Genomic DNA, 21,564 nt, shown 5'->3' with positions numbered 1-21,564 from the left:
GGCACCAGCCCATAATAGGCTTTACCAAGCCAGAAAATTAAAATGTAGCATGGAAAAGTTCAGTCCATCATATTATTATGCAAAGTGTCATCTAGTGGCTCATCTTATCAAGAAAATTGCCCAGCACCATCATAGTTTTCTTCAGTCTTTACAGTCCTGGTCATTGCCTCGTTTCTAGTAAGGAAGGATTTTCTTAAACAATAAAAATATCCGTAATGAGCCTGCACTCTAAATTATACTCAGGCATGCAATCTCTCACTCTCATTTTCAAACCTGATAGTCTAAATGAAGGCACCCAGTTCTAAATTTTAATTTTCAGACAGGCATTTAGGCACCCAAATACCCGTTTTAATCTCCTAAGTGCCAATCTGAGCACTCCAACACAGCAGGCGAATGGGCACCCTCACCTAAGCCGTCGAGGTCAGAAACGTCGTTCTGTCTCATTGAATGCAATTACTCTGCAGTTCATTGTACCGTGCCACCGGCGTCCTCCTCTATGACACTGCTGCTCCTCCAGCAGAGCTCATCGCTAGCTGGGTACTTGGCTCCAACATCAGGTCCCACACTGGAGACTTTGGGGTTATTTGACCGTGAACAGGAGGAAACAGAAGATAACTGAAAGATAGTGTGTGTTCTTGACAATGAGGGTGGTGAGACACTGGAACAGGTTGCCCGGAGAGGTGGTGGAGGCCCCATCCCTGGAGACATTCAAGGCCAGGCTCAATGAGGCTCTGAGCAACCTGATCTAGTTAAAGATGTCTCTGCTTACTGCAGGGGGGTTGGACTAGATGACCTTTAAAGGTCCCTTCCAACCCAACACATTCTGTGATTCAATGCTTTTGGCTTTGCAGAAAAGTTGCCACCTTTGGGCCAGCCACTGAGTCCCACACCCCATAAGAAGAGACGGTGCTCAAAGCATCACCCAGGAGTCTAAGTTTGCAGCATGGTCTCCTTTGCTGGACTTTGACTTGCCCTGCATCTGCATCATAAAGGACGGCTTCTCTGCTTCAAGCACCTTCTCAGCTAATTTAATAACCTCTTAGGACCATCCCAGCTCCTTTTACCTAAATTGAACCATCCGCGTGCTTCAAGCCAGGCATGTTTTGAAGCATTTTCTTGAATCTTTGTCACAGAGAAGGGTTCCCTGCTGCTTTGCCAGAAAAAAAATATTTAAAAATCCCTAGCATCCCACTGCTCCTGGGCAATGGCTTGACGGATTCCAAATGGGATTGCAGAACCGGAGGTTTTTTGGCACAGGTGTGCGGCGGAGGAGCGCAGTTGGGCTGGGCAGGCCCTGGCAGGCAGAAGCTGGCAGCTGCTGACGGCGAGGCCCAAGCTGCCCCGAAACAGCCCTGAAATGAAGCTATAAAACGCGTCGGTGGCACACGCGGCGCACCAGCGTCGAGGGCTCTTGCTGCAGTACGTACAATGCACGGGGAGATACGCAGGCGTTTGTGCCGTGAAAGCAATCATATTCTTTGTTTCCCAGTTTAATGGAAGCCTCCTCCAAAGCACCCAGCGGCTGATTTAAATCACAATAAGGCGCTGACTCCGGCTCACAAAAAAACAAGGAAACAGACATTTATGGCTTAAATCTGGTCTGACACCTGACCTTAACTGTGACTGCCGTGCCAGCAAACAGAAACAACAAAAAAAAGGCTCAATTTAAAGCCTGTTCTTGTTAACTTGGAGTGTTAGATATAACTGTGAAATTCCGGCTTTTGTGGGGTTAATTGCATAACTCTTTGCTGTGCTTTAACAAGATGTTTTGTAGCTGAATAGCTGTGATTTCCTTTGTTTCTTTCTGTGGGCCGAAGGTAGTTTAAGAGGGGAAATTAGCCATTTAATTATTATGAGTGCAGGAGAAGTAAAAAGACCATATGGTTTGCTGTTGAAATTAGTCACAAGAAACTTTTTTTTTTTTTTTTTTAATAATATGTGATATTTTTAACAAGCAGATGTGAAACCACAGCGTCTCTCACAAGAGCTTTGCCAGGCTTATCTATTGTACCAAGTGCTGGGGGGAGGGGGTGGGGGTATTTTTAGCACGGGGGTCAGTGTGTGGAGGAAGAGGGTGAGGAGGAAGGGGATGCAAGGCAAGCTGGAGGCACAGTTACAGGGAGGGGAAGGACAAGGAGGGGCTGGCCACTGAGCCCAGCACTTCTGTGCTTCATCCATGGGGCTTGGGCTCCCAGACCAGCACTGGAGACAATGCCGAGCCCCGACCTCTGCTGCAGGGCACTTGCACCATTACTTGGTGCCTTGAGCATCAGAGCATCTCTTCCCTGACCTGGGCCACTGCTCACGGTCCCAGCAGGCATCCATCAAAACCAGCAGTGTTTCTCTATCAGCACGCCTCCTGTCCTGATTCCCCCTCCAGTCCCTCGCAGGCAGCCCTGGAGCCTTTTTTCTGCCTTTCCTCAACTCGCTCACCTTTCCAGGCTAGTCACCGGCACAGCAGGCCCGTGGTGGCATACCAGCCAGCGCTTGCTTTCCCAAATTACAGTTTAAAAGCAGCGGTAGGAACTCTGCAGGCGCCAAACAGTGTTGCTCAACAAGGCAAAATGCCGCCCGTCAACTGATGGGCGTGAGATAAGGACATGGGGCGGACAAGTTGCGCGCTGCCCTCGGGTTTGAGCTTGGTGGGAGCAGGGAGCAGCTGCCTCTCACAGACGCGCGGCTGTTCCTCCTTTCCCGTCCTCCTGGGGGCCATTGGAAATCTTTGCGTGATGTCTTTGGCACCTGTTGCTACAGCGTGTTGACCCCTGTACCTGATAACACAGATCCCATTGCGTAACTCTGGAAATTCGTTCCTCGTGTGTGTTTTCTGTTTCTTAACCAGCTTCGTGCCTTTTTTTTTTTTTTTTGCTCCTCCATCTTAATCTCTTTTCCCTCCCAGCGTTTTCTTTGTTTCTAGGGGAAATTTCGTAAGTGAAAACAGAGTGACAACCTTGCCTTTATCCACTGTTTATTGCCACCTGTCTAGATACAGAGGTCATGTTAGAAAGGCATGGATTTTCTCTGTAAAAGAAGTGGTGCCCAACTTTACTTTGTATTAAAATTTTGCAGAAAGTAGAGAAATAATGAAAGAAATTAAGACCAAGGGGAGTGAATGTCGCTATGTAATTCTATAGAAGAACTTCAGGACATTTGAATAACAATAACAACACCAGGTTACTTTTGCACTGGCTCCTGGCCAGACCAATAAAGTACCACCCAGGAAGAAATACTCTGTTTTCACTGCTAACCCATGCAATCCTTTTGAAGTTGGTGGTTTTGCAAAAAAGGGTAAGTCAGGGCAGGATTTGAGCCCTTCAGGAAAGTTTGAACGAAGTGCTTGATCATTGCATTGCTCATGCTGCAGCGCAGGAACTCAATTAGGTTGGCATTTAGTGTGTGCGAGAACACGTACACTCCTTGTCAGGTCTCTCTGACAGCGGAGAGCTGTAACGCTGTATTGCATTCTAGGCAGCGCTCCTAAACGGCACTGCTTTTTCAAACGGGAACTTCAGGAAGTTATCGCAGCTCTGATGCTTAATTTGAATCTTCTTTGCTAAATTTGTATTCTCCAGCACCTCACCTCTCCTTTGCTGCCCAAGAGTTTCTGATACGCCAGTAATAGATACAATAAAGGGGCCTGGTTTGTTTTTCCTTGAACTTCAGGAATTATTCGTCACCTTATCAAGATAATTCAATAAGGTCTTCCTGTTCAAAATCACCCAATTGAATGGCCTACGATGCCTGTTCCTTCCGTTCCTTTCTTCCTGCCTTCCTTCCCTCTTCTTCTTCTCTGTGTCTTTACACCGCTTCTAATTATTTGACGCTCAAATGATAAATGAGTTTCAAATAATTAGAGGCGGTATAAAGAACCACAGCCAGGAGATTTATGCCAGCTGAGCCGTCCGAACAAAGAGCCTTCTGTGGGTATCGTTTTTCTCTCTGGACTTTGAAGCCCCGTTCTGCTGTCTCCACCTTCAAAGAGCTATATCATTTTTAACCCACATAATTTTATTCCCCTTTTTCATACCTGGGCAATGTCACAGGCCCTTATTAAGGAGCAGACCAAATGTCAAAGTTTTGTTGTAAATCAGCAGGAAGCCAGTAACAAGTAGGGGTGAGAGGGCTCAAGGGAGGCCCTATACAAGGACCCAAGTCAGATGTGTTGTTGCCAATTCATTAGAAAAGAGTGCTGTAAAAAGAGAAACCGCCTCCAACTTTCTTTAGGACAACTTAGTAACAATAACAACATTGGATTACTTTTGCATGGGCCCCCGGCCAGACCAGTCCTGTCATTTGGAAAGAAAGGTAAATCTGCCTGACTTCTGCAAATATTAAGCAGGGCTTTTTTGTCTTCTGCTAAATTGCTTGTGAAAAAGTGTGTGTTTTTTAAGTCAGATAAATAAATAAATGTGTGTCCAGGACAACGATGTGCTGAGAAAGAACCCCTGAGAGAGAATATGTTATTAGCAATCCTCTTTCTTTTCTCCTACTCCCCTGGTGACTCCGTATAAGCTTTGGAAGGAGCCAGACTTGCCCGATCATAAACCAACACAGCTGAAAGCCCTCCTTCTTCCCCGTGAGGCTCATGCAGGGCTTCATATTCCGTCTGTGAAGCGCTTCTGCTGAATCAGGTTTCAGAACGACGTTTTGTATGCTGCTATCTAACAACTATTGAAAGATGAATTGCAATGCAAAGCTGAAGTGTAACCCAAGGTTTTTTTCCTGTTCAGAGCAGGACCTTCAGCTGTGCATGTGTGTTCATGTGTGACCACGCAAGGGGAGGGAGACTGAAGGTAGAGAGGTGGGTTTAGAACCGAGGTACTTTGGTGCAGACCTGTGGAATCTGTTTCTTTCCCTGGGAAAGCCTGGTGGGCTCTCTGGTTCCAGTATATGTGGTGATGGTAACGGCAAAAACACCTGTAATGCAACTTTTCTTGTTTATCTGTAAAAACTAAAGTGAAAGGCAGCAATTAATGTTTAGGGGAATGCCTACTGTGATTTCCAATACCTTGACTGAGAAGCAAGTGAGGACGGCTGAAGCTTCTCAGAGAGACGGGATGGTAGGAAGTGTGGCCCGCAATCACATCAGCTCTCTTCCTTAAGGCTTTGTATTGCTTTTCCACCTGGTTCTTTCTTTGTTTGGTTTTTAGGCTGTAGGGTCACTGGCATATATGCTGGGTCCGCTGAAGTCTTTTGTAGATCTACTAGCGTGGTGCTGCTCTACCGCAACTTATGAGCGGGCACTATCAGTATTTTCACCGTGAAAAAGGGAATGTCTTGGCATAAAAGAGTTTATTTTCTACTGAACTGTTGTACCGTGCTTGCCTTGCTCTGCCAGCTGCTGGAAGATCAGAACTGAGAGCAGTGAGTTTGTGAGAGATGCATCTTTGCTCTCTCCTTCCCTGGGATGAAGCCGCAAAGTCCCTCTCAGGTCTCTGGAAATACAGTGTTTATGCAGCTTAGCGCAGGAACACAAGCAGAGCTTTTCCTCTCATTTTTCAGTCAGGAAGGATGAGCAACCACACATCGATACAGTGACAGAAATAGACCATTTGTGAATGTTGTCTGAAACATGGGCACTATATGCAACTGTTTCGATCACAGTAAAACAATTGCCATGAAGATGTGCCATCAACATTTGATTGACATCGTCACTTTAAATCCTTTAGTAGAGCTGGGGAGCTGTATGTCCAGGCAGACAGTTGAATGGAAGAGAGATGAACCCATCTTTTTAGATGTAGCACCTTTAATTGCCTATTTCTTTGGCATATGAAAATATATAATCTGGAGAGAATGTAAGACAAGACTATAAATCAGAATATACAGAGTATTTCTTCCTAGACAGTGCAAGAAATCCAATGAACACAAAAAAAGCACAAAATTCTTCTAAAATCGGCCTGTTAGATGGTAGATGTAGAAATAAGACCAAATTAGAAAACACAAAGAAAGTGAAGAAAAATCAGGGGCATATGACTAGCCTGTGGACTCTGCTGAAGGCAAAAATTAATTTCACACCAGAGAAGGGATGAAGCAGCCTGGCAAACTACACCTACGCAGAGCACAGAGGCAGCAGTGGTGTTAAAGGCAGAGGAGAAAGGGATACAAAAAAGACAAAGAAAAAAAAAGTTTGTCTCAGCAGGGCAATGCATCTAATGCCACACTGATGCCTTCTGGATGTGGTCCTCAGGACTTAGCATGGTCGAACAACATGTCCCAGTAAATGGGTGACTTGCCTGGACTCTGTTGCATGGATCTGCTATTTGTGCCACACCTATTCATTCAACAATTGCGTGTTATAGATGATGAAGCTCAAAGTCAGGTCATTTAATTGCACAACGGCTTGTGAGCAGTGTTAGTTAAACCCCTTACTGAGCCTGGCTCTCTATCTCCAAACCCTTTGCCAGGGTGACGGCCGTCAGTTATCTTGAGTGGTACCCAGGGGGTCTCTAAAGGCTCCGTGCCTGCCAGACACTGCAAACGCCATCACTGAATCAGTATTTCCATGGGCTGCTGGCCGGTGTGCCAGCACAAGACCACCTGGCAAGGTGTGATCTAAAAAAAACCAGGAGGAGGATACTGAGGAAATTTTGTTAGCAGAGCAGTGCAAAATGATTTAACTCAAAAGTTTTTGTAATCTTGGCCAAACGCATTTACAACATCCAGCTCGTTCTCTAGTTAGGTGGTCTGGAGACTGAATTCATCCCGGGGGCCAAAATATGAAATATTTGGGAATCCTGGCAGGCTCCACGCAACTATTCATGCTTCTTGTTTATCTCGCAGTGTTTCTTTGCATAATGAATGGGAAGGGGTGAAATAAACACAGCAATGTTTAAAACAATAGAGCGGCTTGGATTGAGACATTACTCACCCCCATTTAGATTTTCAGCAGCCAGGCAATACGACTGCTTTGGAGATAATGGTGCTTTTTAGGTTGGCTGTGTGTCCAAGAGCTCTCTTTCTGCTTGTGGCATCACTTGGAAGGGAGCAGAAAGGCCTTCCCAGGCTTAACTCCTGCCTCAATTTGTTTCTCTGAGCTTGAAATGCCTCTTCTCTTGCCCTCGCAGCAGACAGAAGTTGCCCCAGACAAGAGATCCATTGCAAATTCAGGCTGCTGCAAACACATTTGACCAGCAATTCAAGACAAACTTCCCACAATATTTTCCAAATCGATGGAGATGGTTTGGTTTTTACTATGGGCAGAAGAGCGTCAAAAACACTCAGCTTGTTTGTGGGCACGTACAAGGCACCCACAAGGCTGCACAAAAAAGCGCTAAGGTGCCAGTGGGCAGCATTTGGGAATACGTAGCAGCATTCTGGCTACTCACAGAATAAATGAAGCTAGCTGCTGGGACCAGCAAATGGTGACCTTACTGCACATCTTTTGCCCTCAACGGAGCCCTGCTTTCCATTCAAAAGAGACGGGTCTATTATTGTTTAAGTCACTGTCAGGGGAACAGGGCTCCTTCTTGTTTCTTTTATGTCCAAGTGCTTTGGCTGTTGGCAAGAGGGTACTCGAGCATCTTCATTTTCAATCAGTTTTCTTTAACTGAAAGGGAGTTTCAATACTAATTTTGGAGTCCCGTACACAAAACCACACAGCACAGTTTTAATGCAAATCTGATAAGCCAAATTCTGTTCAGGCTTGACGACGGTGTGATCCCTCTGGCTTTGATGAGTGTGTGCGCTGCATAAACCTGCACGAAACGTGGCTCGCTCTGTCTGCTTATTCACGAGCCCAGTGATACATTCTGCGTTGAGGGGGAGAATCAACAACTTGCATATGCATCCAGGGATTCAGCTAAGCCCATCGCCACGTACAGACACCAGAGCTCACGTACCGGGGGTAGGTTCTCAGTGAACAGTTAATGGCCACTCCTTGCCAGATCTTCCCTTGCAAGGAAATGATATTATTTCCAAAATTGCAAATGAATAATTAATATCCTACCAAGAAATTAGTATTGTCCTCGAGGTGCTCTGAGGTAGCCCCTGATCCTGCAAACAACTGTATCTTCATGTAAAGCAGGTTGCAGGTTCAGGGCATTCCTTGCCATGTCAAATAATCATTAGCTTTTCAACAATATCAGGGGAATCTTTTTTTTTCTTTTCCCCAGCTCGCTTTTGCGCACTGTAGGGCACTCGGATGCTCATTAACATACATGTCCCTTCCAATTTCACTCTCATTTGCACTATGTTAACAGCTACTTTTTCATCTTTGCTCAGACAAACGATGGCCTTTGTAACCAGGAATAAAATTAGTCGCAAATGGAAACCTGTCTTAATGAGGCCAAATTGTTATGTAACTCCAAATGCGTACAATATTTTTTCTCTAAATCTCCTTTAATTCTTCCCTAGTATTAATTATATCTTGTCATAAACAGGCCTCAGAAATGCTCACTCCTCCAGCAGAGTTCAAAATAGAGCCTTATGCCAGAGCACCACATTAACAAGGTAAAAAAAAGAAAAAAAAAAAAAAAAAAAAGAGGGGGGGAAAAAGCTCCTTTTGTCTAATTTTTCCAAAACTTCTGATTAAAATATATGAGATCACTGGGATTTATATAGGCAAATTTGGCAGCTCCTCTGTATTTACTGAAACCGTGACATAAATCAAAACTGAGACTCTCTCCAAGAATGCGTTATTTGTTATCAGAGTAAGTATGTGTTAGTGACTCACACATGAATAAGGTACTTCTGTTACAGCTGTTTATTAGAGAGTTTTCTTGGCTTCCATTTCTTGCTCTGCCACTGCCTCGCTTCATAACCTTAGGGAAGTCTCGGTGTTTTGATTAATTCAAATGATGTGCATGTGTATATGTCTGTACATACATACATACATCTAAAACTATATACATAGTAATCTCCTGCTAAAAGAATGTTTCAAAATCCTGTAAAAGACGAAATGAAGGTGACAGGGAGACTCTGCTTGTTAGCGTACCTTCTTTATTCAACTGTACGCATAAACCAGAGCTACTCAAGCAACACTCAGGCAGGTAGGGAGTTACCATCCATGGGTCAACCTGAATTTTTAGGTGAAGCTAGGTCAGAAGCAGCTACCACCTATCATAGCTCCCTCTTTTACCACCACCCCCAAAACTACTTATTCACAATAACAACAAGAAGGTATTGTTTCTTCATTAACCCAGCCGTTCTTGCCCAGTTAGAGAAAGAATTTGGAAAACTATGTGTTGTTACAGTGCCATCTGGTGATTCCCCTACACCAGTGGGTGAAGCTCTCTCATCAGGCGCTCCAGCAGCGTTATTACCATTCTTGCATTACTTAGCTTACTTCCTTAGGCATCTTGTCATGCGTGACTTTTTTTTTTTTTTTAAACTCTTTAGCATTTTAATGTGTAGGAAACTTCAACAAACAGCAATCAAAACATTTTCCAAATGTACTCTTAATCAAGTTTATCAGTAGCAGTCTGATTTTAAGAAATGGAAGGTAAAGCAGTACTAAAGAGAGTGTTTCCTAATCATTCGCAATTCATCAGGAGCCTGAATTGTGCCGGTGCTGCACCCCTGGACAAAGGCATGTGCTCTTCTTAGTATCCAGAAAGCGCTGTATGTTGTTAGCATCCCGTACGCATTTGCATGGCACCAGGTGGGGGGTGACCATTATCAGCTGCCACTTCTCAGTGAGTTATGGAAGCCTTGTCCCTGTGTTACTTACAGGAAAATGAGTTGGAGATGCTTGTTTGAGATGAGTCTTGAACAGAGCTGGGGTTAAAGCTGTGGAGGCACGTTTCTCTTCCGCCTGAGAGCAGGACATGTGGTCCCTCGGGGTGTGCCCGTTTGTGGCATAACGTGGCGGTGTGACGCTGCTTTGGGGCTTGGCATGCCTCTGTCATCAGCTTTTCTGGTCACTTTGCCTGTTTCCCCTTCTCCAAAGTAGGAAGATTACTTTGTTCCTCTGTAAGAGTTGAGTATTTGTGTATCATTTTGCTTAATAGACAGCTAAGGGTTTCCCCTGACCTGGGGGTCTTTTGAAGCTGGTCTTACATGTAGCATGTAGTCCTCATGCTAGTGTCGAGTAGCTACTAGTAAAATTTAGCACTAAATGAGCTTCTGAAGCTTCAGAGCCTTGTTTGAGATGTTCACATGACCACAATGACTGTTTCCTCCACTTTAAAATAGATCAAAACAAAACAAAAAATCCTGTTGCAGGCAGAAGACTAGTTTTCCCTCTAAAAACATTGTGCTTGTTTTATTAATTGAGGTAGAGGCATATAAAATTCCAAATGCTGAGTTTAATTAATTATTGAAATTCCTCATTTCCCTTCCCTCTTCTGGTAATCTTTAGGGGAAGGAGGCCATTTCTCTCTCTCGCTTATCCCAGAGGAAACGCAGTTCCCTCTTCTTCCGTTCAGGTGTTAGCCTTTGTCTCCTCTGAAAAGTTAACAGCTCTTGTCTGTCCCAAACGTCTGGAGCACCAGCTCGTTTTCCTCGCATTCAGCTCAGTTCCATCCTGCTGCAAATGGGGACTTGAGGCAAGAGGTGTTACTGGTCTTTTCCCAAATCTTTCTTAAAAGCCAATCAATGTCCACTTTTTAAAGAGTCTACAGGTGAGGGTATCACAGCCCAGGGTGACATTTCCCACTATGCCAGGGAAATGGCATACAGTTGAAAAAACTCTTCGTACAGTTGCGATCGGTATTAACCAAAGGGCATTTTTAGAAACACATTCCCAAGAGCTAATAAAAATATATGGTATATATTCTTCAAAAAGTGAAGAAAGCAGTCAGAAGCAAAGAAGGTGTGATATCTGCAGGCAGGGCCAACTCTGAGAAGAGTTTGCTGTTTAATTGGCCAAGTCAAACAAGATACAATTAGGGCTAACCTGGTCCCCTAGGATTCATAAAGCCTTACTTGGAAGTTTTGGGGAGATGGCGGGGAAGCAGTGGCTTTAATTGTATCTTGTTTAACTTGGCCACTTTAATCACTTACACTTCTCTGACTTGGCTTCTTTCATAGATGTCACACCTTTGAACAGCTGACTAGCCTTTCTTTTTTTCCCTAACGTAACTTTTTCTATATATTAACTGCTCTGAATCAGATAGAAACCATATTTGTACAGGGGGGGAAGTGTTTCAATTTATTATATAACCAGATATGAATAATATTTTTAATAAAATGACTCAGGTTCTCTGCAGCTTAAATTCTGGAGAATAAAATGCTGCTCTGCCAGTCAACGCCAGCCAAGAAACAACTCTGCTGATCGTGTGGAGACTCATTGCATACTTCTGCTCTACCCAGGGGCAAAAGCCACTTTCCATACCTTCTGGGCTACCGGCTGCTCAAGTCAGCCAGTAACCGAAATTACTGATGCGTTAACTTTTCCACCAGCTAGAGACAGTGGCAATCCATATGTGTGATATGTCATGTGAGGCGATTGCTATGGGCTTCCTACATGTGCCTACCTGTTTGATATGGCTGAGACAGTTAACGCTGGAAAAGCAGAGCTGGGTGTCAAAATCCAAAAATATTTATGCCAGACCTCCAAATGCACTTCGCTGTGGCTGCTCTGCCACACTGTGAATTTCTCCGTGTGCCTGTGCTGCTGAAGGGCTTCAGCCACCCGGAGGTACCAGGTCTTCTGCGATGCTCTTCACAGAGTTTTCCTGATTAAACCAGCTCCTGTCTCTACTCACAGCAACTGCGTGTATTTTGGGAGATGTGGTCTGAACAGCCTAAGCCGTGGGGGAGAATGGGAACAGGAGACTTTTGGCTAACCTTTTCCTAGGGCAACGTCTTCACCGTTGGAGGCCAGAGAAATGTTTGTCAGGGAAGACTTTGAGTACAGCTGATCCTGTCTCAGCGCAGAGCTCTGGACAAGGGTCTCTTGAGTGCCATGAAACTCTGTGGTTTTAAGATTTCTGGATAGAAGTATTTTGACTTGGGACATTTTTTGTGTCCAGTCTTTCCTTTCAAAGGGAAACTTTGATAAATTCAATCTTTCTTTGTAAGGAAATTAGTCATAAGAAAACTTTGATTTTTCTAACTGGTGCTGTTTTATAAGGGAATAACAAATCTCATTGCAAGACCAGGGATTGAGTTTATCAGTTCTTCACGCCAGACCCCTGGTTTGGGCCCTTTAAGGCTCAGGGTGTTGTTGAAGGCTATAGCTAAGCTGAGCTCATCACCTATGAGCCGCTCAAAGGGGCAATGTTACTCGTCCCTTACCTCTCTTGTCCCTGGCTACCCATGCCCTCCCATCTGGCTCTGTCTAAGCTAGCAGCCAGCCACCTCAGGGGGCTGAACCAGCACCGAGTGCCCATCTTCTTACGGCACAATTAGTTTTCTCCCAGCTAAGCCCCTTAGACCAGCTTGCCATGAGGTCAAAAGAAAGACGAGCCAGCAGCCTGCAGCCACGAGCAGCAGGGAGGACGGAGATGGGGATTCAACTCCGTGGACCGCTGTAAGATAAAATAGGGCACTTCATTAAGTCTGATAGATAAATTGGGCCCTGACTGTTTGGTAAAATCTGCACGCAAAGGTCTCACTCCTTCAGGGCAAAAAGCAAGGCTGGGCTGTCTCCCCCCAGCCTCGCTGAATGCCCCTCCATTTATTCCTGGCTGTGGCACAAGCCGTAGGGCAGAGGAAGTTTGGGATTGAAAAAAGCGGTGTGTTTGTTCTCCTCTCAAGAGTTGCTTTTTTGTAACATGCGGCACGTTGGTCATGTGAGCCAAACAGCCAAAGGTAAAAGAATTTACAAGCACCACTGATGGAACTGCGTTTATAAAACCAGAGTGTCTCTGGATTTTTCATTTTCTCTTCTTTGTTTCCTAAGGGGAAAAAAAGAAAAAAAAAAAAAAAAAAAAGGAGTAGAAGGAATTTAAATATAAAGCCATAGAGATTGTGAAATTTAGCACTTAAAAGTGTTCCAAAAGTTATGATTTCTCCTGCAATGGTAAATTGGCTATGTGATACACAGGGCATATTTGCTATTATTTCCATGGGTTTTGACGGACAGATACGATTTTGAGTAGATTTGTCATTCCCAGCAGTCTTGCTAGATGGATGTGTGTGGGCAGAGGTGTTGCAATGAAAACGAAAGGCCAGGACGCTTACAATATGAATATGTGTATACAACACACAGCTCTCCACCGAGCCTCCTAGTAAAACAGGGTTTCATGCAATTCTCCCAGGTGTGCCTAGATAATTCAAGCCAGTATTTTTACACCACGCTTATTCTCGCGAAGGGGAGCGCTCGGCGGCAGGCCCCGTTTTTGTTGGACTCAAAGCCGCAGCTCCCGGCTCCTTCTATTGTTCCTCTTGTCAGTGGCAAACTTTGGGACCCCGACATAGAGAGGAGAAGAAAAGCACCCAGCTGAAACCTCCAGCTCGGCGGCTTGGGAAGGGGGGAGGATGGGGAGTAGAGGGCTTTGAGTCGCCTAGCTGTGTTTATCTCTGCTTTTTTTTTTTTTTTTTTTTTTGTGTTCTTCTGGCTCAGTGTAGCATGAAGCGGGACGAAGGAGACCTGAAAGCAGCGGAGGGGTGCGGGGGGTCACGGAGGCATCCTTCCCGTGCACCATTGCCGCTTGCTCCGGAAGGGCCTTATCTCACCAGCCCCGGATCAATTTGACTAATCTATTTTATCTCGCCATCTAATCTATCTGTTTCTGCTGAGCTATCCATCTGCCTCATGGTATTGATCCCAACAGTTTTGTAATTGTATTTATAAAATGCCTTTTCACCCTCCTGGGAAGGGGAAGGGTTCTGTAAAAGCAGATGGGGAGGTAAGGGGTAGAAATCGCACACTCCGCTGCTCCTGATGGCAAAGCCCCCGGCACCCGCTATGAGCCCTCCATCCCTCCATTTCTTCCTCCTCGTGCAGCCCTTCCTCATCCCCCCGGCTTCAAAGCACTGGAGATGAGGGGGAGCGCAGGGCAGCGTGCGACGGCAGAGGGATGACTGCCAGGAGCAAAGCCATTTGCAGAAAATGGAGTGGTGTCCGTCTCCAGCCTGTTGCAGAGGAGCTTGTTCCGATCCGAAATACATCTGCTTCCAACAGTTAACTAGAGCAGGCTGAGACTGCCCGATCATTTGATGGGAAAAAAAAACGAGTGAGGGAAGAAAGTAGGATATTTGTGTTATGGAAGGAAAAGGCTTTTTGTCCCCACACAAAGTCAAATTTAATTCGGAGATGAGCAATGACAGCTTCCGAGCGTAAACAGATCCTTAAAGATGTTCATGAACATCCTCTGGATAAATATCTGCACGGCAACAGAGCCTCCCCCTGACTGCAGGAACTGGCTGCCATGCAAAGTCCCCCGCAGTTTGCCATGGTTGTTTCTGTTCGTCCCTATTTAGGCAGGAACCTGCTCTCTGTACAGGGTTGGGCATTTTCTCAGCTGCATCTTATTTAGAAATCAACTATTATTTCAGTCCTGTATTTACCTACATTGGCCTCCAGACTTTAATCACAAAAACCACTATATACCAGTAAAGTTTCCTGCATGATGAATGTGTGTACGTGTGTGCATGTGTATCCATGTCTATGTCTTCTCCCCATTTTCCATCTCTGGAACGCATCACGTCTCACCTCTGAGATATGCAGGGAGAGTAAAGGACACTGGGGTCATACTGGTCTCTGTTTACAGACTTCCTTCCAACTTCTTCATAAGCAGGAAGTGGTTTGTGATTAGCCTCATTTTTTTCATATCAGTGTAATGCTTTTATCGTGTATTTATTGTGCATGAATAATCAGCTAAACAGTGGAGACCTATCACTTCCACTCAGTGGTAGCTCTGGAGCCCTCGGCACAGGAAAGACATGGACCTGTTGGATCGGGTCCAGAGGAGGGCCACAAGAATGATCAGAGAGATGGGACACTTCTGCTATAAGGACAGGCTGAGAGAGTTGGGATTGTTCAGCCTGGAGAAGAGAAAGCTCCAGGGAGCCCCTCTAGCAGCTTTCCAGTACTTAAAGGGGGCTTATAAGAAAAATGGGGACAAACTTTTAGCAGGGCCTATGCAATAGGACAAGGGGTAATGGTTTTAAACTAAAAGAGGGTAGATTTAGACTAGATAGAAGGAAGAAACTTTTTACAATGAGTGTGGTGAAACACTTGGATGGGTTGCCCCGAGAGGTGGTAGATGTCCCATCGCTGGTAACATTCAAGGTCAGGTCGGATGGGGCTCTGAGCAACCTGATCTAGGTGAAGATGTCCCTGCTCATTGCAGGAGGGCGGGACTAGATGACCTTTAAAGGTCCCTTCCAACCCAAACTATTCTGTGATTCTAGGATTCTATTTTCCCTGTGCGAAGTGCAGTAACTTCTGAATTGCATATGGGAGAGACGTGGGGATTGCAGGGACCGCTGCAGGCATCAGTGGGCAAAACCCGAACGATTTCCAGTTCCGAGCACTGGGAAAGGCTGGTTCACAGGGATGCAGGAGCACCAGGCTGCCTCCTGCAGCCAAGCAGGTTTGCCACCCTCTGCTTCTGCTTGCTTACGAGCAGAGGAAGAGGTTCAATTTGCTGTGTTAGGGGATAGCCTTTGAATCTAGGCTGCAGACAGGCAGCGTCTACATGAGACTCTGCTGAGCAGTGTAACTGCTGGCTTGGGATCTGAAATATCTTAGTTATTGCAGCAAGGGATCCTGAGCAAGCTAAAACCACTTTCATTGACCATAACACCTAAAAGCCTCTTTTAAATGCTGGCAAATCCCTTTGCTCGTGAAAAGATTATACAGCCGTTAAGTAGCCTCTCCCAGCTCTCCCAGAGCCGCAGCAGCTGTCAGCCAGTGCAGAGCCAGACCTCCTGAAGGGGTGTCTCCAGCCCCATAGAAGAGGGTCACATCTCTGCATCAGTTTATCTCTTGGTCCATCCTCAGTTATCCACCTTTCATTAGCAAGGGTAAAAGTAAGATTGCATTTGAAAACATTATTAAAATGTGCTAATTGTCTAAAACTGGCATTTATAATGCAATTTCATAAAGTTTTTTATTGAGAGTGCGACACTTTAAAAGGGCCTTTCTGATTAACAAGGCACAGAATTGCTCCCCTGGTTATGTTTTAAGAGAGAGAATAAAATGCTATGGATCTTGAAACAGCTGAAATCATCATTCCCCAATATTATCAGCGGCCTTGTTCTGAAAAGCGGAGTCTGCGATCGGCAGACCCCCGTCGGCTTCCCCTGGTGACTCAGCAGAGACTGACGGCTGCTCTGCTCCAGAGGGGGGTTCAGCTGATGACAGGGTGGGATTGCAGCCAAGTTACACTTTGGCTGTCCCTGCTCTTGTCTGAGCCACAGGGACCGTGGCAGTGCCAGGCCCTTGCCTGGGCCGTGTCCCACATGCCCACACTCGGACCACATTTGCTGTCTCCAGGAAGTTCAGCAGCCTCCATGAGGTGGGAATTAGTGTTTGCATTCCCGCACCCATGGACAGCTGTGCTTTTTACTCTTTTTCAGTTCTTACTATCTCTCTAGGCAAAAACAGATTGGGTATGCTGTATTTTTACCGAAGACCTCCCCTTGCCCCACGTTCTGGCGGTTCATCCACAAAGAGCAATGCAAGACCCTCGGACTCCTGAGGGAAGCTCAAGCTCTCCAAGCAGCAGCGAAACAGTGAAACAACAGATTTACTGGCCAAGTGGAAGCACAGATGCAGGCAAAAAACGTCATTACGTGGGCTGTGCAATGGAGTTGGCGACATGGACGCCGGGCTCTTGTCAGAGCTGCTTCTGTGAGTGTGACGTGAATCACACTGGTGCAGCCACATCGTGGAAAAGGTGATTATTTCTGATTCTGTTCGTTAGAGGTAGGTGGCATCCCTTTGTCCAAATCACACCCTTCTCTGTGCCACACATAGTAAAAATCGGCAGGAACATTGTAAGTCCTGTCACTGCGATAGCCATGGATTTACCTGTGAGATTGCAGATTCCTTTTCTGTTTTGCCTGAAGTTGATTTTACTGATTTGGTTCACTTGACCATCATCAGCACGTTCCTTAGGGACTAGCAGCATATCATCGCGATCGCACAGGCTCACCTGGAGGAAGGCTTTGGGAGCAGAGCGCTGAAATACATAAAGCAGCATCTGCTCTTTTACTTAGGCAATAAATCTATTGCTTTATTATTGCTGTTGGGAAACTCAGAGCCAAATTCTTTGCTGGCAAAACATTGACTTCGGTGGAGTTCGGCCAGCAGAGTTTAGCTTCCTGTTTTTGTTCCAATTCGAAGAGTGTGCTCAGACCGATTGTTGTTGTTGTTGTTTTGCTTTTTAACTGTTTTAATTTGAAGTAATTACATGTTGTGGGATGGTTGGGGTTGGGTTTGGGTTTTTTTTTGTAACTTCTTCTTCATATGTCACATTGTTTGTAGCAGTCAGAAACAAAAAAATGATGCTATTGCTCCGTATCCCCTCCTTTTCAGGAGTTATGAAACTCCAGGTCTCATCCAAAGGCAAGGTTTAGCCCCGGCTGAGCCCCTGGGCTTGGGATGACCTGCTGCCCAGGTAGGGACAGCCCTGCCGGCAGGTGCCTTCAGCCCAGGGACCCGGGGGTGGGTCTGCGGCTGGTTCTTACAGGAGACTCCGGGCCCTCAACTGGGTTTTTTAGGGACACCGCAGCTCCCCAGTAACCCTTGTCTCGGCCCCTCCAAGAGTCGCGGAAACGTAACTTGCGACTTGTCGGGGCAAGTCCCGTACCTCAGGTACCTGGCGTTAAGACACAAAGCTGTTTGCTCCGAGACCTATTATTAACTCGCTCTTTGTACAGGGGCTGGCACCAGAGGGCCCTGGCTTAGTTGGGGCCTGTAGCTATTCCTGCGGTATAAATGTTATTTATACAGTGCAATTAAGCTGAGGTTTAATGTAAACTGCAGCCAGCACTGGGGTATGTACCGAAGTGAAAGGACGTCTTGTGAGACATTTTGGAGACCCAAAAGCACAAAGTTTTAAACGCCTGTTAAACAAAGAGACAGCTTTCTGAGAGAGCTGAAGCAATCCAAATAGCCAACAATCCGGCTTCGAGAAGTACCTCTCTCCTAAGCTAACTAATTAAACAGCAGACCAAGGCAGAGACGGGATCATGGCCATCTTGTCTTGTTTCATGTGCTCCTAGCCGGTGGCAATGCTCCAGGCTCCCCTCTTCCTGACCCTTGTGTTAACGGGCTTAGAGAGAACAACTCGCTGTGTTTTAGCACACCAAAATCAACCTAGTCAACGCTCTGTAAATGCGTACCGGAGAAGGACTAAAGCAAACACATATAAACGCCACCACACGCAGCTGTTTGTACAGTTCCTGCCTCATACTTGGGGCTGGATTCCCTGGGGCTTTCTCCATTCCCTCACCCAGAGAAAGGACTCAAAAGAGCAGCCTTTGCCCCCGCAGAGGCCCTGAGCACCAGCTAAACTGCTGGGCTTCTCCATCTTCCTGCCTGTTGGAACAAGCAAACAGCTGGAATCCCATGACACAGTCCGCACAAACTTTTGGAGCATGTTTTCACTGGTGCAGCATTGATTTTACTAGGATCAATATAAATATTACTTTAGCTTGCAACTGCTAATTATATCAACATAAACTTAATTTATAGTGATGATCACAGTCCTAATGCTGTGCTGCTGCCAACCCTCACAACTGATGCTCCGAGACATCGTGTAAACCCAGCCATTAGCAATCAAGTAAATGCTCCCATTACACATTACTGATACTGGCTAAAGAACTTTTTAATTGACTTCTTACAATTTATGGCAGATGGTGCAGTCTGTGTTCTTAAATTCAGGGTTCTTTTTCATGTTTTCTATCTGCTGCTGCTTAGATAGATGCTGGTGTTATACTATATAATGTAACATTGCATGCTTGAAATCGAAAAGACTGAGGTTGTTTCACTTGGAAAGAAGATAAACAAGAGAGCTCAAGACAAAATTCTATGAAAGAATGAACAGCATAGAAAAAGTTGAATGGGAGCATCTCTTCCCCATCTGCTAAAATAAAAATGCTGAAATAGTCATTGAAATCAAAAGGCGGTAAATTCAAAAGTGGTAAAAGGATTTTTTCCCAAAAATGGAATGTGAAAATTTGGTTACCGGAGAAAATCACTAAGGCCAAGAATTCAGCAACTTCCAGATAGGGATTGCACATTTATGTGCAGAAGACTATCAAGAGAGATTATACTTAAAGACAATGCTCCCAGGAAGGAATATAGGGTCCCATGGCTTAAACTGCTCTCTAACAAGCAGGAGTTAGGATGACATCTTCACAGAGGCTAGATTAGACAATAGGGATTTCGTTCTCCCTTTCCACTGAAGCCTCTAGTGACAGCCATAAGGAGAACTGGAAAAAAAAAATATAAAAAAATCAAATGGCTTTTAGTCCTGGAAGTTTCTAAGTTTGAGGTAAGGTACTGGAATTTCGGGTGTTCCACTTTTCAATGAAAGCTAAGAAAAGCTTATTGTATGGGGGATTTCCAGTGTCCCTGTCAGCAAAGAAGCTCCCACAGGTATCAATGAAATAGGGTTCTTGAGTTGCACAGAGAATATGTCAGTGAGCCAGAAGGCAAATTATTATAATAAACTTGGGATCTGAAGGTTAGGGGAACAGTAAAATAGCATCTAGGCTACTGCGGATTAGAGGCAGCACTGAGGAGTGGGTAGAGCAGGGAAAAATCCCACTGGATGAGAAGAACAGCGGGATTTGTAGGGTTCTATTTCCCAAATAAATGACAGTGACAAAGTCTCACACCTTTGAGCAGCACTTGGAACACAAAGTGCCTGCATAGTCCTGCACCAAACTGATGGAGCTCTTGGCTTGTTTTTAATGGTAGGTATTTATATGTCTATACATATATGTGTGTGTGTTTATGTACATAAATATCTATATTACTTATATGTGTATATATATTGTTTATATGGCATCACTTATATGATGCATAGTCATCGCATCAAAAGGTAATTTACTCTGCCTAGACCAGAGGTTCAAAATGATACTTAACTACATTTTTTGAAAGCACACTGTATCATAGCTGAGACTTATCCATAGCTGTCAACACACGAGACATTTTTGAAAGGACAAATCTCCAAAAAAGTCAGTGGGCTTAAGGTCAACAGGTTTGGGAAACTGCAGGTGACATTTCTAAATATTGTGTAACTCTGAAGTACGGGAGCAGAGGTAGGTAGCATCTTCCTGTGAGGTGAGCACAGGGGAAGGACTCTGCCCCCACCAGGCATCTGCTGCACAGACCTCTGCTTTCCCTTTTATAAAGGAACGCTGTAAAATGTACCCTTAAAAAAGAAGCACCGAATATGAAAGCATCCTCGGTAAGGAGCCCTCTCAGATTAGCATAAATCTTGATTCCCTGCTAAGATTTATTTCACCAGCTTATAGAGTGTTTATTGATCTATATTTAGTTTTGTAGAGGACTCTGCTAACCAGGGTTTCATTTACAATTGAGGATTCAGATGAATTGATTAGAAACGTAGCCAGACAAAGCTGTTCGCTTTGCATGGTTTTGTCTGCATTCCTGTCACACAAAATAGTCTGCGCGCTAAATGGCAGCTAGATCTCGAGATGATTCTGTTTTGGCAGATTTTCAAAAAGGTTTCTGTGTTTTGCCTACCTGATTTGCCGTCTGTTGAATCTGATGACATTTGTGAGCGTGCAGCTGGGGGAATTTAAAAAAGTGCAGATTACAAGTATGTGTGCTGTTCTCTGGTGGTTTTGTGTGTGTGTGTGCGTACGCGCGTGTGTGTGCTTGCGCTGCAGATACAAGCTGAATTCCTCCTCAAGTGTTTGTCCCAGTCTTGCTGGCTGGGACGCTCGAGTACGTAACCACGTGGCTAGCTTTGAATGTATGATTTACTCCCAAATTAATTGTACCTTCACTGGCGTTCGGCTATAAGTTTGTGCTTGGGTTTAGAGCTGAAGATTGCTGCCGTGGATAGGGCAGACTCACAAACGCAATCGTTTTCTGCATAGCAGGATGAACTTCATCCTTCAATTATCTGATTTCCAGGTTCTGCCACCTGTTGTTTTTCAGGTCTAAATATGCTCGCCTGGACAAAAAAAAAAAAAAAGTTCAAACAATCAAACAAGAACGAAGTACTCATTGTAACGAATCATAGTGAGCAGCATAGGGATTTTAACTCCTTCCAAGTTTAGCAATGTTCAACAGCCCATTTAATGGCACAAGACGTTTCCCGTTATAGTGAATTTCCTGTTCTGCAGACATAAATCGCTTGCGTGCAAAGCGACAAGGTTAAATAGTTCTTCAGATCATTTTGCATTAAGCATATGCTGGCAAGCAGATTAGAAGTATCATGCGTGCAAAGACTAAGACAATAACATTGAGAAAAAAATATTGTTCCTAAGTCAGATCACTGGTGTCTTAGCCCTTCTTAGCACCTGACCTACGAACCCACCGTTTTGTGCAACTTGTGAGCTTTTCCCTGGAAATAACAGCGATAGCCATGTTTTGATAAGCTTGAAAGGGATCCAACACTCACCTTCTCATCATCTTTGTGTTCCTTGATCAGTCTAATGACCTCCCTAAAAGCTAAAGCTATAAAATTGTGTCACGTCCCATAGTTGTGCTTAGCCATTGCTTGGATAAGAAAGTGTAATGGACAT

The sequence above is a fragment of the Larus michahellis genome, chromosome 2, assembly GCF_964199755.1.
Source record: "Larus michahellis chromosome 2, bLarMic1.1, whole genome shotgun sequence".
Lineage (NCBI taxonomy): Eukaryota > Metazoa > Chordata > Aves > Charadriiformes > Laridae > Larus > Larus michahellis.
This window is presented reverse-complemented; position numbering follows the sequence as displayed.